Here is a 6082-nt window from a genome sequence, read left to right as displayed (position 1 = left end):
AAAGGCGCTCAATCACAGTGAAATCCCAGGTGCATTGCTCCCTGGGAAATACGAATATGCAAATAAAGTCCGTGGAGCCTCATTTAAGAGTCTCAAACACGGGATTAGCCAGATCTTCCTCCAGGGAAGGACCCAGCCAAGGAGTGGCTCCTTTCGGATACCACCATATTAAGTGGCCCTTTCAGTCAATATCCTGCTCTTTACGAGTTTACAGATATGACAAGGGAAATACCAAGGCCAGGTATCCATCCACAGACAGCTCTTTCAGCGTGTTGCCCCTCATCAGTGTGGAGTAGGATTCTGGCTAGGTGGGAGCAATGCCTAGTAGATCAACATCACAAAACAATCACTGACCTCAGGGAGACCAGTCAAAGAAAACACTGCGGTAGCCGGCAAAGGCGCTCTATCACAGTGAAATCCCAGGTGCATTGCTCCCTTGGAAATACGAATATGCAAATAAAGTCCGTGGAGCCTCATTTAAGAGTCTCAAACACGGGATTAGCCAGATCTTCCTCCAGGGAAGGACCCAGCCAAGGAGTGGCTCCTTTCGGATACCACCATATTAAGTGGCCCTTTCAGTCAATATCCTGCTCTTTACGAGTTTACAGATATGACAAGGGAAATACCAAGGCCAGGTATCCATCCACAGACAGCTGTTTCGGGGTGTTGCCCCTCATCAGTGTGGAGTAGGATTCTGACTAGTTGGGAGCAATGCCTAGTAGACCAACATCACGAAACAATCACTGACCTCAGGGAGACCAGTCAAAGAAAACACTGCGGCAGCCGGCAAAGGCACTCAATCACAGCAAAATCCTAGGTGCATTGCTCCCTGGGAAATACGAATATGCAAATAAAGTCCGTGGAGCCTTATTTAAGACCCAGTCAAGGGGTGGCTCCTTTCGGATACCACCATTTCCACCATATTAAGTGGCCCTTTAAGTCAATATACAGCTCTTTACGAGTTTACAGATATGACAAGGGAAAGATCTGGCTAGTCCCGTGTTTGAGACTCTTAAATGAGGCTCCACGGACTTTATTTGCATATTCGTATTTCCCAGGGAGCAGTGCACCTAGGATTTCACTGTGATTGAGCGCCTTTGCCGGCTGCCACAGTGTTTTCTTTGACTGGTCTCCCTGAGGTCAGTGATTGTTTTGTGATGTTGATCTACTAGGCATTGCTCCCACCTAGCCAGAATCCTACTCCACACTGATGAGGGGCAACACCCTGAAACAGCTGTCTGTGGATGGCTACCTGGCCTTGGCATTTCCCTCGTCATATCTGTAAACTCGTAAAGAGCTGGATATTGACTTAAAGGGCCACTTAATATGGTGGTAATGGTGGTTTCCGAAAGGAGCCACCCCTTGACTGCGTCCTTCCCTGGAGGAAGATCAGGCTAGTCCCATGTTTGAGACTCTTAAATGAGGCTCCATGGACATTATTTGCATGCTGCCATCTGTGTGACAGTGTGAGACACACCGACGGCTCTGATCAGTAGTAACTTAGTTACCGCCAGTCAGAGAGATAGCATCTGAGATTGGCGGTAAAAAAGTTACCACAGGTCACAGGCATCAGCTGATGAGAGAGTACTGTTCTCATCAGCGTATGCCTGCTGTCACTGAAACAGCAAGAGCAGGCACTGCTGATGGAGGTATTCATGAGCTGACACCTGTGCTGTAAATAATTAATTTAAAAAATCATGTGGGGTATCTTCTATTTTTGATAACCAGCATAGGCAAAACTGACAGTTGCGGGCTGCAAACCCTCAGCTGTTAGCTTTATCATGGCTGGCTATCAAGAACACAGACGGCACATGGATGCCATCCATGTGCTGTACATGTTTTTCACTGACCCATAGAATTCTTTTGGCCCTTGTCAACCATGTTGCCGTTCACACAGACACCTGATTAGTGTAAAAACATGGACATATGCACAGCAATATAGATTATAATGGGTACATGTGGCATCCGTGAAAACAACAGATATAACACATACTAGACACACGGACATGTGATGTGGACTTCTTGAGTACCACATCTAATTGTCTAAAAGACTAAATTCAGAAAAAAGGGGGTAATATTTCAGGAACAGACAGGTACAGGAACAAAATAAAAATAACACTAGATCCAGGAGAACAGAAGCATTGACACCAGGTAATAAGATTACCTTATATATATAATTGACTGGTCCTCTGATGTGTGAAGGGAACTTAGTGTGAGTACAGTTGAATATTCCTATAGTGTCAAGTGTTTTCTCTCCTGCTCTCTCTACCAGATGTTGCATGTAATACTGTCCTTGTTCCACCTTTCTACCTCTATATATCTCAAAATGTTGATAATTTGCTGTTGATTTATTGGTTTTCAGACAATATTTGGTGATTTATAATCAGGCCACTGCTATCAAACTATATAGAACTGTTTTGGCCAGTAGGGAGCACTGCTTAGATATGGAATCAGATATTATAGAAATCTACAATCATATAATTTTACACATTGGAAAAGTGAAGTTTACATTCACTTTTTTGCTGGAATTTTACCCCATGGCTTTGTAGAGCGTAATGAAGTTTATTAAATAATCATATCACATCTCGGTGTTTGAGCTTTATTAAATAATTCGTCTCCAGAGGTCCGTCACTTCATGCATCTGACCTTTCTGTTTAATAAAAAACAAGAATGTGGAAATTAGCACCCATGTGGGGTCCGTGCCCTGGTATTTAAAACATGGAAACCAAGGGAGGGAGGGGTAGGGAGTACAGGCTTAATTGGAAATGTCGGCTTTCAAACTTAACTCCTTCTTTCCAGATAGTAGCACAATAAAGTAAAAGTAGTAGTAGAATTGACATTTCTATTACTATTTGTCAATACTTGCAGACAGATAACAAATGACCCTAATACTTCTCTTTTTAATCTCATAAGTGTGGGAGAGCTTTCCTTTAACAATAATTTACAACAACAAGCAAAAAGGAATATATAAGGAATTCCCAATAATGTAAAACAACAAGCAAAAAGGAATATATAAGGAATTCCCAATAATTTAAATGATGTACAATACAAAATAAAATTGTGATACCATGTTAGCCAGAAAAATAGATGTAAGTACTTATGTCCCCCAAAAAATTGAGAAAAGTATTCAAGGTGTGATACCTTTATTGGCTAACCAGAGAAATTATATTTGCAAGCAAGCTTTCAGGACTCAGAAAGTCCCTTCATCAGGCTGGATTACAAGTGTAATCTATCTTGATGAAGGGACCTTCTGAGTCCTGAAAGCTTGCTTGCAAATATAATTTCTCTTGTTAGCCAATAAAGGTATCACACCTTGAATACTTTTCTCAATTTTTGGGGGGACATAAGTATTTACAACCAATAATTTAAAACAACAAGCAAAATGGAATATATAAGGAGGAGGAGCGCCGAGAGATGGCTGCTCTGGCATGAGGCTCCTGAGTTTTTTAGTTTTTTACCCCGTTTAATTGTTAATTCTCCCTTTGGTTCACTCACCATTGCGTAGCTACAGGATTCGGCAGAGCTGGGAGTAGTGTGGAGACTGCGATCAGCTGGGACCGGTGTCTTTCTGTCCTCGTGGAGCTCCGTGCCTGGATTCAGCTGGGAGAGAGTGAAGCTGCTGGCTGCCTGCCTTGTACCCATTTCCAGCATGCAGATGATCCCAGGATAGGAAACCTGGTGGAGTGTGCGGTGCTGGAGTTGTTCTGGAGATCTTGTGGTCCACATGGAGCTGTAGGGCTACAGGATTCGGCAGAGCTGGGAGTAGTGTGGAGACTGCGACCAGCTGGGACCGGTGTCTTTCTGTCCTCGTGGAGCTCCGTGCCTGGTTTCAGCTGGGAGAGAGTGAAGCTGCTGGCTACCTGCCTTGTACCCATTTCCAGCATGCAGATGATCCCGGGATAGGAAAGCTGGTGGAGTGTGCGGTGCTGGAGATGTTCTGGAGATCTTGTGATCCAGGTGGAGCTGAAAGGGTGAGCTGGGCAGGTTTGGACTGACTGTTGGCGTGTCCCCTGATGTCCCTGTCTTGTTGCAGCCATGCCCTCCCCCCCAGCAGTGCTGGGACCACCCTTTATGGAAAGTTGTACATTTAACTCTGCTAAGCTGTGACTGTTCAGTCTTTATAGCTACAAGCTGAGTGTAGTCATGGCCACTGCACTCTGTAAACCTACTCTTATGATTTCAAGGGACGATTTATTATTCTGGAATCATCCGCAATTTCTCATGGACTCCCCTTCTTGGAGCATGATTGCTAATTCAACAATTGAGTACATAAAATCCATTACTTCTGTGAAACCTGTGGAGGTGTACTGCAAGAGAGGTCGGAGAGGAGGAGTCCTGGCACGCCTTCGGAGGAGAGGGTTCAGAACAGCTCTTCCTTCACTCCACTTGGCTAATGTCCGTTCCTTATCTAACAAAATGGAGGAACTGAACTTACTTTGTAACATGAGATCTGATATGGCCAATTCAGCTGCTCTTTGTTTTACTGAGACCTGGTTGAATGACACCATCCCTGATTGTAGTCTGGATCTACCTGGTTTTGTTATCTACAGAGCTGACCGTGATTGTGTAGCTTCAGGTAAACAAAGGGGGGGTGGGGTATGTCTCTACATCAACACTAGCTGGTGCTGTGATGTTAACATACTGGGAAAAGGTTGCTCTCCAGATCTAGAGTACCTTGCACTCAATTGTAGACCATTTTACGCTCCAAGAGAGTTTTCATCTATGGTTCTGGTTGCAGTATATATTCCCCCTCAAGCATCTGTTAAAGCTGCTATTGGTGAATTAGCTTGCAAAATATCAGAATGGGAGAAAGGATCTCCTGAAGCATTTGTGATCGTAATGGGGGACTTTAACAAAGGAAAACTCAACCTGGATCTCCCCAAATTTACTCAACATATAAACTGCTTCACGAGAGAGAACAATACGCTTGATCACTGCTATACTGTCTTAAAAGGGGCCTACAGGGCAGTGAGGAGAGCAGCAGTGGGCTTTTCAGATCATTGTCTAATTCATTTAATTCCAGCCTACAGGCAAAGGTTGAAAACATCCAAACCTACAGTTTATACAAAGAAGACATGGTCTGAGGAGGCAAAATTGCAACTGCAAGCATGCATTGAATGCACGGACTGGGAGGTATTCCAGGAAACATGCTCGGGTCTGGATGAATGGGTTGATGCAGTGTCCTCATATATCCGTTTTTGTGAAGACACGTTTATTCCATCCAAATCTGTCCACTTTCGGGGAAACAACAAGCCGTGGTTTACAAATAAAGTCAGGTTGATCCATAAGAGAAAAGAGGAGGCTTATAAAGCAGGCGATATTACTGAATTCAAGAAACTTAGGAACTCGCTATCTAAAGAGATCAAGTTAGCCAAACACGAGTATGCAAAGATTCTGGAGGAAAGGTTCTCAACAAAAGATACTAGATCTGCATGGAGAGGATTAAGAGAGGTCACCAATTATAAAAGCCACCCCACTATAGTGAACCCCAGCAGAAGTATGGCAGCAGAGTTAAATGAATTCTACTGCAGATTTGAGGCAAGCTCTACACACAGTGGCTATTCATCTCTAAGCTCCTCAGTCTGTTCATATAAAGATCATTCATTGTGCAACACCCAAGTAGTGATCTCCGAGGCAGAGGTGATACGCATCCTGAAGGGACTTAAGGTCAAAAAGGCACCTGGCCCTGATGGTGTATCTCCAATGTGTCTGAAAGTATGTGCTACCCAGCTTGCCCCTATACTGACAAATATATACAATGTGTCACTGAAAGAGTGTGTTGTACCTCAGTGTTGGAAAAATTCCACAATTATCCCTGTCCCCAAGAAAGTGGGATCCTCTGAGTTGAACGACTATAGACCAGTAGCACTCACATCTGTAGCTATGAAAGTCTTCGAAAGAATTATGATGTCCCACCTGATAAAATTCACGCAGAAGCTATGGGACCCGCTTCAGTTTGCCTATATGGAGAATCGTTCGGCAAACGACACTGTCAATCTGGCACTGAAGTACATTTTGGATCATACAGATGAACGGCACTCATATGTCCGGATTCTTTTCATGGACTTTAGCTCAGCGTTCA

General features: G+C 43.8%; 1 protein-coding gene across 9 annotated transcripts in view; it reads right to left on the bottom strand.

Annotated features, from left to right (window-relative positions):
* LOC141056737 (uncharacterized) overlaps positions 1-6082 on the bottom strand; it is a 347515-nt gene that overhangs the window by 116776 nt on the left and 224657 nt on the right. The window lies entirely within an intron of this gene.

Source organism: Dendrobates tinctorius, unplaced genomic scaffold (assembly GCF_039654945.1).
Source record: "Dendrobates tinctorius isolate UK_male_01 unplaced genomic scaffold, ASM3965494v1 ptg000199l, whole genome shotgun sequence".
NCBI classification, from domain to species: domain Eukaryota; kingdom Metazoa; phylum Chordata; class Amphibia; order Anura; family Dendrobatidae; genus Dendrobates; species Dendrobates tinctorius.
The sequence above is the reverse complement of the archived record's forward strand: the minus strand, read 5'-3'. Positions and strand labels throughout refer to the sequence as shown.